The sequence below is a fragment of the Pinus tabuliformis genome, chromosome 1_1 (genome assembly GCF_031772625.1).
Source record: "Pinus tabuliformis cultivar Carrire ecotype Pingquan chromosome 1_1, CPIR1, whole genome shotgun sequence".
NCBI lineage: Eukaryota > Viridiplantae > Streptophyta > Pinopsida > Pinales > Pinaceae > Pinus > Pinus tabuliformis.
The window spans coordinates 648,844,524-648,862,334 of record NC_142297.1 but is presented as its reverse complement, the minus strand read 5'-3'; the positions used below and the strand labels follow the sequence as shown (position 1 = coordinate 648,862,334).

At 39.4% G+C, this 17,811-nt stretch overlaps 1 pseudogene; it reads left to right on the top strand.

Annotated features, from left to right (window-relative positions):
* LOC149215052 (protein CHROMATIN REMODELING 20-like) overlaps positions 1 to 16,198 on the top strand; it is a 49,240-nt pseudogene extending 33,042 nt beyond the window's left edge.
* The last annotated feature ends 1,613 nt before the right edge of the window (positions 16,199 to 17,811 follow it).

The following is a 17,811-nucleotide window of genomic DNA, read 5'->3' as shown; positions in this document are numbered from 1 at the left end:
TGCGAGGCTATATGGATGAGGAAGATCTCGGTTGGTTTGTTCGGTTCTCATTTGGATCCTACTGTGATTTACTGTGATAACCAGAGTTGCATTAAACTCTTGGCTAATCCTATATTTCATGATAGATCTAAGCATATTGACATCAGGTACCATCATATCAGAGATTGTGTGTAGCGGAGGATCATGTTGCTTTCATACATTCCAACGGAGGATCAGGATGCTGATATTTTGACGAAGGCTCTCACCAGGAGCAAATTCGAGTACCACCGAGGCAGGATAGGGGTTGCTGATAATCCATATCTTGTCGAGAGGGAGTTTTGAGATTGCAACAAGATGATGGAGCTTAGTGAAAAGAGTCGCCTTCACTAAGTGGGCCCGCAGGCAAATTATGGCGCAAGTTCTATTTTTTATCACAGTGTGGATGATCACAGTGTGGGTGACCACAGTGTGAGTGATCACAGTGTGAGTGACCACAATGTGGGTGACCAAAGTGTGGGTGACCACAGTGTGTGTGATCAAAGTCTATTTTTAGACTGGCTGTCAAAAATAGAAAAGTCAAATATTATTGTCTCATAATAATATTTGGACTATAAACTTGATCTTATTCTCTTGGATCACTTCAGTTTGAGCTACAAATGTGGCCCATGCAGCTGTCAGAAGGAAGTACGCTTTTCTTATGAGTCAGTTGAGTTGTTGCATGCATGACTTCAGTTAGAACTCAATCAATTGAGTTTGGTGGAGTTGATGGAGTTGTGTTCAGTTTGACTTGGTTAAACTAGTTGTAGTTAGTCTAACTGCAAATAGACTAATGATGAGTTGTTAAACTAATTATTAACTCATAATACAACTATAGAATACATCAGTTAACTCAGTTGCATGTCAGTGCATGTTCAGTTCAGCAGGGACAGGTGTTAGAGAATCAGATTGCTATCAGTTGTGACTATAGTTGTGCATCGGATCTTGCACAATCAAGGGATTGAGTATGCCAATGAGTTTGCTCATGTATTTGCCCAGTTTGTAGCTTTTGCTCACGTCTTACACATTGTGAGTGATCCTTTGGAGGTGAAATACGAGTTTGGTAGACCATTCTCATTCATTCTTGAGCAGGTATTGAGCAGTGGAGGCAGGCAAGCAATGGAATAGATTTGGAGATCAAATCTTAGCTGTATTGTGTGTAACAGGTGGAGCTGGTACTGGATTGCTTGTGATAAGCATTGTACTTTTTAATGTTACATGGTCTCAATCATTAATATACAGATAGTGTGGGGTTTTTAGCGAGATGCTTTCCCCGGGTTACATACTGTGTTAATGTGTGAATGCTCTTGATGTTTTATTGTTATTGATGCTGCTATATTGATGATCAACGTAGAGGAGATTATGTATTGTGTATGTATTCCACAATAGTACATGATCAAGATAATCTTTGTTGAATATGTGTTAAATTATTCAAAATTTCTACAGTTTTAACGGAAGGAAGAAGGGGTAACCTTGAAACTCTGTTTTATACCTGGGGGCATGCAAACCTTTTGGCATGCAAGCGAAGAGCAACTATTTATTTTTTTAAATTTGTAGGTCCTCTAACCCTTTAAACTCGTAGGATTGGTTGTTTCCTAACTTGCATAAAGAAAGGATGTGGGGCGAAACTCTAAAATTTGTCGTTTTTATATATGAGACATTCTTATCACACAACTGGATAATCGAGCAGTTTTAGCGCGGACTTCATGCTCGTTAAAAAATAAACATAAGAAATGAGAACATGTTCCTCCAGAGTTTAAGCTCATTAAAAAATGAACCAATTTCCGGTAAATAACCATCGTGAATGTAATACTTCAGCCTTTAAAGCCTTGGTCGTGTTTGCACTGTCACCTCCACTTTTGCATTGGCCGATCATTCACCTCCATTTGATTGTTTACCCATTTTGAGGAACAGCTACCTCACTAGCCATCCTTGTAACACTGCCGTGATTGGAAAATTTCAAACCTTACCTGGAATCAGTTACTACCCATTTTATCACTCGTTCCTCAAAAGACGAGTCTCCTTTAAGCTCTTTTCAATTGACTCGTAAAATATGAAAAGATTGTCGAGCCATTGGCCTCTTCAGCTCATTAAATGGACCGGAAGTGCTATCCCTCCTCTAAATTTTAATCTTTTTGGACCTGAGGGATTATTACAAAAAAAGATCGAGCACTTGTTTTGTTCGGCTCGTTAAAAGTATCAAAAATTCATCCCTTCTGTATTGTTTTATACTTTTTCGGACTTAAAGGATTAGATGACGAAAAAGGAATTTTGGAGTTTCCTTTACGTTCCTTTTCAGACTTCTAAAATTGAAAAGGACCAAGTTATCTTTGTCATTAAACTCGTTAAAACTTTAATAGCGACAAACTTGTCTATAGACGAGAACGAGTTTCACTATCACTAGGCTCGTTAAAACATAGCAATGGGTTTGCCCGAAGGGAAAATTATAGAACAAGCATATGTTATTCTCCTCAAGCTTGATAAAAATAAAGAGGTACTGGTCAGCAATGACTGGGGAAAATTTGGGAAGAAAACTTGAAGAAACTTTGTTGGTAGCAAGTCGCTCTTGTACATGACACTTTCACTTCGCATCCAAGTCGAGTTGGGTTGTTTCATTCACCGATCACATCACCATGGTCCCATTATACCATCCACATTTGGGGTTAATGCTACCAATCCATCACGTCAGTGTCGCCGATATGTTCAAGAGAAGTCATTCAGAGAATTCACCTGTGTCTCACCCACTACAATACATTTATACTCCATTCTTTCATGACCGCCACCCTGAACCTTATATCACCAGATCGTTTTCACCTCCATTAAAATCATTTGCTCCGTTCCGTGTCATTGATGTGGGATTCATTAAGGCCCTCTTGTGACGGATCACTTCTTGTCGACATCAGCTCATTATCCAAGAAGTTGATCTAGGAACACCCCATTCAGTACTTTGAAGCTTGCATGCCTCAATGGCAAGTTTCTCACTTCCGGCGACACGTTTACATCAATGACCTTCGACCGAAAGATTTTGCGTGGTGCTTAACGCCAAGTCCTTTATTTACACCACGTGAATTGTATTGCAGTACCTTGAGGGTCATTATCATTATCAGTGATTCCTCTTGCGCTTGTTAACAGCTTATGTCATTGGCTGGTAATCAAGCGATGTCTTTCCATGTTCGACTCCAGAACATCTCTCACATGGATAGACTTGTACTTTGAGTGAAGATCGAACGAGATTGAAGACCCCGGATCTAGTTTCATCCATCCGGGTTGCGATATATATTCAAGAAAATAAAGACATCAGATGTACATCATTGCTGCACAGATAATCATCCAATCAAAGGAATGATGGCTCTATCAGAATCATCAGTCTACACTCAGACGATTGTCTGTCCTATGTACATGAAAATGAATTTATAAAGCTGAGCATGGGAATGCCTGCCTCAGCTAGATCATGAAAATATTATGAAGATAATATATTGTATTGTATCTTATTACAGGTCTCCTCCCAGCTTGAAAGTACTTCGGATCCTCATAATAAAGCATTTCACCCGACATCAAAAGATTAGCGACCTCATGCTTTATGGGGCAACTGTTATGGACATTTTTGGCACTGCAACCCCAAGAATGAAATGTCCATAAACCAAGGGCTCCTAAGTCCCTAAAAGTGTTGTTCTAACCCCTAAAGGAACAAGTTCAACTGATTACAGCTTCTTCCAGAAGTTCTCCATGAAAAACTACTCAGAACTGGTCAAAACAGGATCATTTCAGCTGCTCCACAAGCCAAGTGCATTGCATCTCACCTAAGTACACTGTGTGGGTGCGTTGCATTTCAAAAAGCCCTTCTATGGGGTGTGATGGGCGAGAAATGACAAATGGCAGTGTCATTCCGCGAGGTGGAGAGGCAATGGAAGCTTCCAGAAACTTCTCCTGTGACACTTGCCTCTCTGAATTCGACCAAGGATGAGTAAGAGATCATCAATCTCCAAGTGGAAGCAAGAACTATCAGAGGGAAGACACTAATCAAATCATAAGCTGACTCATCTCCCTTACAGATATCTATACATGGATCCCTCATCCCACAGATCCAGAGGCTGGAATTTTGCATATTGTAAGGAATTGTTGTTGGTTTCTTGAGACAAACATCAGATTGTTGGGTGATATAAGCTTTGTATGAGGTGAAGAGGGGCTTCCTTGCTGAGAGGTTGATGTTGGGTCAGAACAACTGGTTGTAACTCCTCTTGGCTTTTTCTTATTTATCAAAAAAAGTTATTCAAGTTTTCCTCCATACTCTTGTGTCATTTATGTTTGTTGCATTTGTATGGTAAATTTACATCTGATCCTAGATTGCTTATGATTATAGATCCATGTCTTTGTATAGTGCTATGCTACTGTGATCTTACAGGTACTCTGTGAAGTTGGGCGTGCAAGGGAACAAGTAGCAAAAGACTATCAAGGAAGAGAGGAATCAAACCAGGAGATTAGCGCAAGACAGAGGTTAGTCTTCTTTTTTCCTCTCTATCTATACTTTATAAATGAAAAACGAAAGTAGATTTACTTTGTTAGTTTCTAAGGTAGCTATCACACCTTAGTGGGATAAGCAGTTCTGAGTAGACACTTTTCCCTGTAACACTCATTCTTCCAAGAGTATCCCACTGTGGAATTTGGATCTTCTTGCAAGTTATGAATGAGTTTGGAGAGCAAAGGATGTGAAATCCATTCCTTGCGAGCTTCTTCAATCCACTCTAGAATGGGAAGAGAGATTTCTAGCAGGGTGTTTTCCTCCTGAAATTGGTGTGATAAAGCATCCACTACGACATTTTCGTGCCCTTTCTTTTAAATTATCTCATAATCATATCCCAACATTTTGGCTAGCCATTTATTTTGTTGTGCCGAGGTTAGGCGTTGCTCCAAAAAATATTTAAAGTTTTGATGGTCTGTGCGGATTTGGAAATGCCGCCCCAATAAGTATGGTCATCAGGTATCCACTGCATGTAAGATGGCCATCATCTCCTTCTCATAGATAGATTGTCCCAGATGTTTCCCACTTAGTTGTTGGCTAGTGAAGGCCAAGGGTCGACCTTCCTGCATTAAGACAACCCCAATACCCGTACCTGAAGCATCACATTCAATCACAAAAGATTTGGTGAAGTCGGGTAGTGCCAATACGGGAGTGAAGCACATGGCATGTTTGAGAGCTATAAACACCTGTTGTGCTTCATCATTCCAGAGGAATGAATTTTTCTTGAGAAGGTGAGTGAGGGGTTTAGCAATCCGACCATAATTGTGGATAAATTTGTGATAGTAGCCGGTGAGACCCAAGAATCCCCTCAAACTCTTCAAGGTCTTTGGTTGGGGCCAATCCTGCATTGCCTGGATCTTTTTAGGATCCACCCTGACACCTTTATGCCCCATAATGTGGCCCAAATACTCGACTTCTTTCATGCCAAAAGAGCACTAGGACAATTTGACAAATAATTTATGCTTCCCGAGCAATTGCAAGAGTAGGTCTACATGTTGAAGATGTTTTTTCCAGGTGGGGTTGTAGATGAGAATGTCATCAAAGAAAATGAGGACAAATTTTCCGAGATATGGTTTGAGCAGGTGATTCATGAGGCTCTGAAAAGTGGATGGGGCATTACAAAGACCAACTGGCATGAGAAGGAATTCATAATGGCCTTCATGAGCTCAGAATTCAGTCTTCGGAATGTCTACTTCTTTCATGCGAATTTGGTGATAGCTCGAGCAAAGGTCTAGATTAGTAAAGAATTGATCCCCATTCAGTTCATCCAACAAATCATCAACAACCGGGATGGGGAATTTATCTTTGACCGTAAACTTGTTGAGGGCCCTGAAGTCTGGACACATACGCCATTCCCCATATTTCTTGAGCACCATGACCATAGGTGATGAATAAGGACTAATTCTAAGACGAATGACACCGGCTTCCATGAGTCCGTTAATGATTTTTTCAATTTCATTCTTTTAGGCAAAAGGGTATCTATATGGGTGCACTTTCGGTGGTTGTACCCCTGGGACCAAAGTAATGCTATGATCATGTTCCCCTCTCGATGGTGGAAGCTCCTGAGGTTTGTCAAAGACCTGTTGATGTTTTTTTAAGGCCTTTTGCATCTCAGGATGAATATGAAGAGTAGGGGGCTTGAATGCCTGAATGGCATTAAATTGGGCAATAACTCCATGGTGGCCCTTTTTTAACAACTTTTCCATTCGATGCGAGCTCGTGATAGAAGGAGTACCTGCTTGGAGTCCACCAAGGGTATGCGTGTGGTCATTCTGCTTAAAGCTCATATATAACTCCTGGAAATTGTTAAACACACATGGGCAGCAAAGGAATATGAAAGATAAAACATGCAAGTACAATTTTACTAACAAATGATTTACATTTATAAAACATGTTGTGACCGTTGGTTTTCACAACCCAAGGTCTCTTGGACTCCTTTTGTCCATTCGGCTTCCACACTAACCCATTGAGGATTAGGTGTCCAACATTCCCCCCCTTAATCCGAAAGTTTATGTATGAGTCCAAGAAGAGAGCTATAATACAAAATGTGCAAAAATGCATGGCAACACTATGCTGGATGTGCTCTCTGAAATGTTGATATAAAGGGCAGTGGTTTAAGGATGACCACCAACACTGGAATGCTTAGTGTAGTTCCCGAAACTCTTCCAAAACTGGCAAGAAGCTGAAGTCTTCTGCTAGAGGAAGTGCTCCTATTGTTTTGAAGAGGGAAACCTTCAACCAATAAAAGGAGGCCTCACCCCACATAAAAGGGATAACTTCAACCTGAAAAGGGAAGTCTCAACCTGTGATGGTTTAAAGATGACCAACAACTGTGGAATTCTTAATGCAATTCCTGGAACTCTTCCAAAACTGGCAAGAAGCTGGAGTCTTCTGCTAGAGGAAGTGTTCTCAATTTTGTTCCTGGAATTCTTCCAAAACTGGAAAGAAGCTGAAGTCTTCTGCTAGAGGAAGTGTCCTAGATTACCAACTGAAGGCATGTTCAAGGGCATCTTTGTTTCTGGCTATAACTCTGAAACTGGTGTGGCAGGTTGTGGCTCAGGCTCGCTTGATGTGGCTTTGAAGCTTGTAGATGACCATCATTTCCCCCCCCTGTCAGATACAAGGTGAGATGATGGAGAAAACTCAACTGCAAAACTGTTCAATACTCTGGAACAAGTTCTGACATGTGTTTGGAATATCTTCCTAGCTGTTGATTCCCATTGCGAAGGAGAAATCCATTCAAGATGAATCTTTGTTCTTGCAGGATGTTTATTTCTGAAGCATCTGTGTGAAGAATGACTGGTTTTATGACAGTGCTTACATGGATGAAGATCAAAACAGTGATCTTTCAAATGGCCAACTCGGTCACAATGTTGGCATTTCACAATCTGTTGTTGTTGTTGTTGTTGCTGCTATGGAAGAGAGGCAAAGTCTGGAACAGCTGAAGCTGAACTGTCATGAAGAGCAGGTGAACTATCATGAATGAATCCAACACTCTGAAACTAAATGGGCTTTGAGTAGTCTGGAATATGAAAGGACAAGTCCTTGTCATATCCAAGACCAGTTTTGTGCTTGTTATGGACAAGATGTTCCCAAGGTCTGATGATGAGCTTGGGAAGTGCAGACTGAGTTTCCACATATGCATGTACAATTGTTGCTTTATTGGGTACTAAATCTGAACCAACTATAAGATTATTGACTTGCTTCTGATGGGTTGCAGTCTCAATGTTCTGAACAGAAACATGTTCAAAATGACTCCTCTGGTTTAGTTCTTCTTGCTGTAGCTGAGTTTCAAGCTACAAAATATCAGTTTTCTCTTGTGCATTTTGTAGACAGACTTGAATATCTGTGAGAGAAACTTTGTTAACTTTTAATGTTTCATGATTAGTAGACAATATGAGAGTTTTTAGGAACCCTAATACTTCACTGATTCTAGCCATTTTTATTTTTTTTCAATGTTAGATTTACACCTTAAAAAATGATCACAACTACTACTCAGTGCAGAAAAGTAATACCCACTCACAGTTCACAGCAATATCCTTTATAAATGTGCAGCAAATGAATCAAGGAATCAATGCATATATATGTAGACAAATATTATAATGAGTTTTAATACCACAACTAGGGCAGCAGCAACTGCAAACTTGCTTGGATCCTTCAAATACTCCTTCACTTTCAAATCAAAAATGATGGCTATCAAAACTTCAACAATTATAACATAATTCTCTAATCTTGCCACTTTCTGGCAATGAAGATAAGCAATTAGAGTAAATCAATATTTTCTGATCTTGCCACTTTCTGGCAATGAAGATAATCAATGAGAGTAAATTAATATTTTCTGATCTTGCCACTTTCTGGCAATGAAGATAAGCAATGAGAGTAAATTCCAACAAGGACTTTCAGACCTAGAATGTTGCTCCACCACTTGCTCAGGTCATAGGCATTGGAATGAGTCTCTAGCACGCTGAAAAAACAGTGATAGACCTCCTTACATGTCCAAATACTTATCAGAATGTATATTTGTTAACAATCCCTCTGGATAAAACAATCGTGAGTCAAAGTGTTTTGATTCTCGAATTGATAGTGGAGCCCTCCACTCTGAAACATTAATTTCTTGGAAAGTAGAACCCTCCACTCCGAAGCAATAATTTCATGGAAATCCGGACACAGCTATTTTCATAATGCACAGGTTTGTGTTAAAATCTCATGATGATGTTACCTACCTGGAATCTTTCACCATGATGTGACAGAGATTATCACGATCAGTCCACAGTATCAATGATGTTGTGTGTGGAGCATGATTGTTCAGAGGTCTTTGTTTCAGCCAGATGTATACCCCAGGAATTTTGTACACCCCTCCACGCGAGGGGGTGCGGGGGGAACTTGTCCCCCCCCCCCCCCCCCCCCCCGCGGGGGTCCGAGGGGGCCGATCCCCCCCGGCTGGGGGATCTGGGGGCCAGCGATCCCCCGGTGGGGGCTTGGGGGCAATGCCCCTGAAGCTAAAAACAGATGTAAAATTGCCTTGTAAAAGTATAGTAATTTCTATTCAATCTGGGTCGTTCATTAGGCGGATGATCTGACGGTAGAACTTATGTTTAGTTTAGGGTTTTTTGCCCTAGAAGGCAACCCCTCTCTTTTTATGAGGGAATTGTATTTGAGGCTGTGTAATAGATGTGTATTCTGTGAGCGAGAAATAGAGAGGTGAGACTGTGAGAGAAAACAGAGGATATTACAGCGGATCTGTTGTAGGTTTTGTCTCTTCATTTTGCTGGATAATAGAAAGGAAGGACTGGCTGTTCGGGGTGGACGTAGCCCAAACTGGGTGAACCATGTATATCTCTGTCTCTCTTTTTTTATGCGTTTTCTGTGTTTATATTTCTGCAATATTTTATGTGTTCCATTGCTCTGTAATATATAATTTTCTAAAAAATGATCCAATGGTCTGGCACTGCTCCTCGAACTCTGTAGTGAGTCTACGCCCTCAAAGAATAGGATGAAGAATTTTAGCGCGGACAGTGTCTGAGGTGAACATCAACTGAGGAAGTGTAGTCTCGCAAACCAGACTACCCGAGTTATTGATTTCTCGTGGGAAATGCCCTCAGATTTCTATGTGGGGATTATTGTAGTCCCCAAGATGCAGAAAGGTCGACTGGAGTGATAGACCTCCTTACACAAAAACACACATTATCTCTTCAAATGAAACTATCTCCAGAAATTTTATATCACTACAGTTGTTTCCAGCTTTGACTCAGTATATACCAAGAGTATATATTCAGGGTGAAGTCTCGAGACTTGCTGCAACGGTAAGGCTGAGCGCTGTTACAAATGAGATCGCGTGGTAAGACGAGGAACTGTTACATGACAGGTCGCGGGGGTATATATACAAGATGAAGAGCCGAGGCAATGGACGGCATGCCGCTGGCTCAAACTGCGTATCGCCGAGGTTAGTCCAATAGACAGTAAAGTCTGAGCAGCGTAACAATTCATCGCATGGTTATGTGCCAAAATAAACTTCAAACCAATGTTTTTTTTGTACAAAACAGGAGCAGCGTACAAATTTAGAATACCTGCATTCCTTACAAAGCAGGAGTAGCGCACAAATCAACTGTTCAACGCACCATGACAATATTCCAGTGCTGAAGTCGTCCCTCTCTCAACGCTTTCTGAATTTAGGCAGGAAGACTGCACAGTAGACAGAGAGGACAACATTTAGCAAATGCAGAATATGAGTGTTATTTGCATGGGAGAATGCACAGAGTGCAGGTCTAGCAAGGGTAATAGAAATGTCAGTGTTGGCATTTCTGAAAGGCGCAAAGAGGATGCAGAAAATTATGCACAGAAGACACGCAGAGAGGCAGCATTTGCAGCAGGTCTCTTGACAGAGGGCGCAGGCCTGACAGAGGGCACAAACAATATCAAAAACTTATATGACACTGCTTGGGGCAGGCTATAATAAGGTGCAGTGGTAGGTGAATGATTAATAGCAAGATTTAGTGGGGCAGAGAGCCCAATTTAGGTCCTGCGTTCTAACAATTACATATTTCAGAGAGTCTAGATAACGCTAAGGTTTAGAAACAAACTCACAAAAAATGACCACAAAAATTAGTGGCTTAAATTGGAGGAGGACCAGCAATCGCCCGCTCTGATACCATGTTAAACACACATGGGCAGCAGAGGAATATGAAAGATAAAACATGCAAGTACAATTTTACTAACAAATTATTTACATTTATAGTACATGTTGTGACTGTTGGGTTTCACATCCCAAGGTCTCTTGGACTCCTTTTGTCCATTTGGCTTCCACACTAACCCATTGAGGATTAGGTGTCCAACAAAAATCCATTGTGATTGGGCCGAGTGTGCAGAGTCATTCCACACCCAAGACAATGTCACACCCGCCCATATTGATGGCAAACATGTGGGTCTTTAGGTGGTAATCTCCCATCTGAATTTTGATATTTTCACAGCGACCCTCACATTTTATTGTCCCCCCATCAGCAATCCATACCTCGAAATTAAAAACTACTCTAACAAAACAATGCATAGCTTCTGCGACTCTCTGATGGATAAAGTTATTGTGCTGCCACTATCAATCAAGACTACTATAGGTCGATGTTTAATAAAACCTCTGATTTTGAGAGTTTGGGGAGAGGAAATTCCTGCCAAAGCATGGAGCGAGATAACTGGTTCTTCTGGTGTAGCTGGGAGCTCATTGTCTTGTTGGTTGTCCTCATCTTCCTCCTTTGGTCCCTCAAAGGATAGGGCTTCCTCAGATGAACTGTGATCAGTAACATCAATTTGAAAGAATTTGGGTTCCTTGCATTTATGTCCCAGGGAGTATTTGTCATCACAGTAGTAACACAATCCTTGCTTTCTTCTTTCTGCCATTTCTGCTGGTGACACATTTTTAACCTTAAGTGTTTGGGTAGTTCCCGGAGCCTGGGTGGGTCATCCCTTGGCTATGAAATTTGGACAAGGCGACTAGGTCGGTAATGCGCATTCCACTTCGCGAGCCGTTGTACAAGCTTCTAGCCATGTGGGTGGGTGGTGCATCTGGACGTGAGCTTGGATGGTGTCTTTGAGACCACTGATAAAACATTCCAAGTAGAATTCATCTGCCAGACCTCCTGTGCGAAAGGCTAATTTCTCAAAGGCTGTAATATAGTCGTGTACTATGCATGTCTATCTGAGCTTAGTAAGACAACCCAAAAAATTGGATTCACATTCAAAGCATTCACAAAGGGATTTTGAGAATTCCTGCCAAGTAATTGGCCTTGCATAGCATTTTTGATGCCACTGCCACCATTTCCATCTTTCTTGGTCCAAGTAAAGGCCTCCCACATGTAGCTTAGTCTCATCATCTCTGATGTGATTCAGTGTGAAATATTGGTCCATTTGTGATAACCATATTGCCGGATTAGAGCCATCAAATTTGTACATGTCCAGCTTGGGTGGTCGAGGGTGGGAATGTTGGTGGTTTCCATGGAAGTGAAGAGAATGACTAGATTCTCCTTCATGGTCTTCATTAAAAGCATATGCCTCTGATTGTATCGCCAACTTGCCCTTTGTGAATGTGTCGTTCAATGTCTGGATCTGCCTCGATAATTCCTCCAACCTATTTTCAATGGATTCCATCTTCTCATTGGCCATAGCTTGAGCTCTGGTTTCTACCATACACAGATCCAGTTCACTTGTCGTCACTGTGAAAAAATTTGGGACCACCCAAAAATTGAAGCTAACAAGTGAATGGTACCACCTCGCTCATCCCGTCATCCAAATTCTTATGGGCTAGGTCTCTTATAAGCGTCCTGGGAAGGCCTCAAACTCTCTGAAAGGAGTTTTACTCCCCGCTTATCAATACTACAGTTTTTCCAGAAAATTTAATCTTGCCCAATGTCCTGTGAGAATCACCCCAAGGAATAGGAGCCACAAGCATCCCTGCACAAATGGTCAGATCTATCTGTGAAACCCTCAACTGTAGAGTGTGAGTAGGAATGCGGTAACGACTGAACCCCCGCTACTAGATCTGAATGGTATTCTGGTGGATCTGATTGTTGTGGTGACGTAGAACCCAACCTACTAGATCTGATCTGGCAAAGAAGATGATGGGCATTCTTCATAGAGACAAGGGAACTATGGTCTCAAGGAGTGTCAGGTGCTACAGATCATAATATACATAAGGGTCCAATAGTAGTACTCGACCTAATATTTCAAAGCACTAACTAAGGAGGATCAACCATACCCTTAGCTGTACTACCCGACTACCCTATCGTATACGTGAGTAATCTCCTCGAGTGTTGTTCTCGGTGTACTGTAGCAGCAAGACGACCGACGATTTATCTACGGTGAGGTTTCAGGTGAGCCTAGGGGGCTTCCAATATACCCAGAGGATACGTGGAAGACAATCCATCCGTCGTTCTGTCTAATGTGCTACTACTAGAAGGGTTACCCACAGGGATTATAAGGGAGTCCAATAATCATGACCACCTCTTGTATTTTTTGTGCGCATGCCTCCCCAAATCGACTGGTTTATGTGCGTTTAAAGATGCCGGAACATGTCTCTAGACAAAAAAAAAAAAATACTACTACAAATGGAGATACCACTGGCCTTGGAAAGTGCTCTGATACCACTTGTTATGCTTTTGACCTGCGAGAAAATTCCAGAATACCAAATATGTGAGGAAATTCAACCCAAAACATAGAACAAAATGAGAAATAACAGCATGTATTTTATTATTCAGAGATGAAAGAAATGTCCACTTGTCTCTTAGAGGGGGCAACCTCCAATAGAGCAGGGCTCGATTACAGAATAAGACACGATGCTCCTCAATGGGGAGTCTATATCCTTTATATAGGATTCATACATGTAATACCATGGGTCAGTACCATGGTTCTATTAATACCATCTATCTAATACCATGGCTCATTTGCAACTAACGATGGTCCCTTTCTTTAAATGCGGGTCAACCATTTACAATTATTAATATGGGCTTTATTGGCTCTTTAACTAACTATAACTATGACTCGACCCTATTACATAAATAAGGGGGTTAGGGTTGGACCCTAACATTGTCATAAGTTGAACCCCGAACAAAAAAATTGGTTTAGTTGAAATTTGAAATTAAATTTGAGATTTAGTTGTGAATTTTAGTTTGAATCTAGAGGGGCATGATGCTTGCAATGCAGTGATTCATAAGAGAGGAAAAAAATTAAGTGGAAGTCACAACTAGTAGTTTTTAACCTATATTTGAAGCACAAACTAGGTAGCTATGGGAAAATCCAAGAGGCTGAGAAAGTCGAAGCAACAACAAGAGTTGTTTGAGGTTCATTTGAAAGAGTTGGAAGACAAAAGGAAAAATATTTGCTTCGCACTGAAATTCATAAAATAATGGGTAGATGACAACATTCTTCCCCTCATTGCAAATGCAAAGATAGCCAAGGAAGCCTGGGATACCCTTGAAAGGAGTTTTGGTGTAATGGGGAGTAATCAAGTTAAATATGAAGATTTTGATGAGTCTCAGTTGAAATTGGATGAAATTGATGATGGTCTATTACCAGAAGCAAAGAAAGAGCATATAAATGTTTGTGAATCTCACTGTTCTCGACCACAAGTGGATGATGACTACGAAGAATTTGCAGAAGAATTAGAAAAGAACACACATATGCTCCTGAATCCCACTGTGAATAGCCACAAGTGGATAATACTCAATTGAATCAAACAATATAGTTTACTAATGACAATGAAGTTGTCATTGGAGTAGCCATTGGTATGATGAATCTAATAATTAAAATTGTTGATGCTAGTTTTGATGAAGAACATTTAGCCAAAGGTGAATGGTTACAGATGATGCAATAGAAACAGCATATCAACATGATGTTAATTGTTGAGAGAAACCCACTTGAGTCTAAAAACCAAGTGGAAGACAACTTGTTTGTAGAAACATAAGTTAGTAAAGAAGTGGACGTGACATAGGCAGAGAAGGAAGCACAAGAAGAGAAATCTTTCATTGCAGAGAAAAAATAACAGAATCAATATGGTTTTGCAAATATTTTTAAACTTAACCTTGATTTTGAATGTGCAGATGTTAGCAGCAACATGGAAGAATCAACAAAATTGGAAGAAGAATTAAGGTTCCTTGAAGCAAGGCTTGCAATACCATGTTTTGATAAATTCTACATAGAAGTTGTAGAAATGAATGTTGAAGATAGTATGTATGTTGAAAGCATTAATGAAATTTTCATGTTTTGGAGTTCTGAAGAGATAAAATTTTATTATCATCTTATGTTGCAGAAAATTGATGATAAAAATATTGAATATGAAAACCACACTCCAAAATATGACATGTGGCAACAGTCCACATACAAACCAATTTTCGAATAAATCAAGGACATGCTTAGACAGCGTCGAAAAATAGAAGAGTTGCACCAGCAAATGAAGAATCTAAAATTTAACGCCTTAACAAAAAGAAAAATCTAAAATAATTTAGAGGAGATCGGATTTGGAAGAAAATAAAAAGAAAAGGAAATCCATCTCATGTCAAAATTGTAAGTCTAGTTGAGACTTAGACCAGTAGGCACCTTAGTTTAGATTTTTTGTGGTTGTAATTAAGGGAGAGTATTAGAGAAACTAATTCCAACCACCTGCTAGATATCATAAAATTCAATCCAAGTGTCATAGTCAGTTTAAATTTAGTATTGTTTGGTTGAGTTACACTTGAGTTCAAGTTCAATCATTAATTATTTTTGTCTTCTATGTAATCTATTTAGCTATAAATAATATTGAGAAGAGCACTTTGCTCCACATTTTTCATTTTTTAACAGTAGGATTGATAAACACACTAGTGTCGCCCAAAGGAAAAATCTAGTAGAGAAATTTAGTAACCCTTCAAATAAAAGGGTCTGTTTTGTTTTAATATCAACTAGAGCCATATCATTGGGTATAAATCTTCCAACAGCCAATCGGGTGATAATTTCTTATGGTTCCCATAATCCAACACATGATCTTCAAGATCTTTTTCTTGTGTGGATATTTGTATAAATGAAGCATGTTTATGCTTATTGCTTGGATGCTCATGGAACAATGGAGGAAAAAATCTATAAACGGAAGGTAGCAAAGGAGGGTCTTGCAGCAGGAGTTGTCGATAAGTAATAGGTTCACAGGTCCATTAATAAAGCAGAAGTTTTACCTCTATTCAATATTGAAGATAACGAAAATGTTGCCAATAATTATAATGGAGTAAAATACCCAGGTAGAGAATACAGTAGAAGCACCAATTAATTATGTTGAAAATCCACCTGTTGATATGCTCAGTTCATCACCAATAGATCTCCTTTTATGAAGATCCCACTTAAAGATCATTACTCAAGTTGAATTTCCAATTATCATGACATGATACTATTCTCCAAGGGAATGAAAATGAAATGACTTCCAAAGAAGAGCAAGATATGGCAGGGGAATATTTTAAAAAGTTCATGCAATAAAAAAATCTCAAGAATTCCATGGAAATCTCTCATGTTCAGTTGCTCCAAGTAACAAATCAACATGCTAAACAAAACACTGGAAATTATGACTTAAATATGGGACAAGCCACAGTGACAAATTTAAGTAACAGGAATCATGCTAATGACCAAAATTTCAATAGTGGTGACAGAGTTATAATATAGAGCATAAACCAGAAATCTAATAACAAGGTTCATCCTATGGAGTAGAGATCGTATAGCAGTGAAATTGTCCCAATATGACTCGGAAATGTTATAACAAGATTCAAGCACATCTCCTGCTTCAAAGTGAAGTGAAAATCCCAGTAAAAGTTATATGTGGTGACTATGGTAAAGAGATTGGTTAGGAGCACTTGGTCAAAGGAGGCAATAGAAAGTAGTTCTTGTTCCCCTCTAAAGATCGATGATGAAAGTTTTCAGATTTTGTAAAAAAATTGTATTATATTGTTCATGATAGCATGTATCTTTACCCAATTAATATCATTTTAAGTGATTCTGTATTTTATTGCAATTATAATTATGGAATTTCTCCATTGTTTCTGGAAAAAAACAAAAACAAAAACAAATTGTTTGAATTTTTGAAACAGAAGCATTATATTATTGACCATAATTGACAGGCATTCCCCATAGCATCCATGAGAAAGAGTAGTCATTTGGAATGATATGAGTAATTCCCACAAGTCCATACATCATAACTGTAAAGATAGTTCTTTTAGATCATGGCAGTGAGTGGCCATGACAAGGGTAATGTGGAGAGATGGTTGAAGCTTGAGTGAGAACCTCAGAAGCATTGTGAAATTCTCGCCTATTATTATCAAACCATAAGGAGTAAATCCAAAATGAACTTTTAAACTCAATTCTTGGACACTGTCATATTTTTTAAGGCTTTCCAGGGCATTATATAACAAATTCCTGCAATTCACAAGATTGATAGCATTAAGCCCTTTACAAACCCTAGTTAAGGACTCAATACTTGAATCATGCAAATTGCATATGGAAATCAAGACAACATCCTACAGCAGAGTAAAATTATTCACAAACCCTAGATTTCAAATGCATTCCTGTGGTTATTCAGGGTTCCTTAATCTTGCAGTAATTGTAACTAGGTTTTTAAGGGATTCAGAGGCCAACTAGAGATATTGGTCCTGCAATCGATCCATGCACTTAGAGAGGTTTTAATTTCTTTACATGTTTGAATCCAGAAACTAGAGAAGGGAGGGAGGAGTGCACGGGACCTTATCATGAGATTTTGGGTCGCTGCGTGAAAACTTTGTTCCATAATGCACACCATGGATGCCAAGAGTAGATCATGCGGCCCCTATAGTTGTGTCAAGATAAGGAACAGCATTCCCTGATCACTTGGGGAAATCATTGCTCTCCATTTTTTTCTTTCATTAACAGAAACTATAACTCTAGTCTAGAAAATCATCTTCTGGCAATCACTGCTCTCCACTTTGTTTTCCTTTTAGAAATTATAGCTTGTGGCAATCACTACTACTCTCCATTTTTTTCTTTTTAGAATCTGTAGCTTTCTTTTGGTGAATCAATCAAATGATAGGGAACCATCATTAATTTTTTTCTCATTCCTTCCATAGGGCACCATTATCTTGCTCCCGCACATTCCTTTTATTATAAAAAGAAAAAAAAAATGTTGTTAGAGAGTCCGAAAAGAATAAATAAACATTAATTAAGATAAATATGAAGTAGGAAAATGACAATTTGATATGAAATTGTTATTTCTTCTCAAACTATTGTCTTAAAACTCCATATCTTGTAGT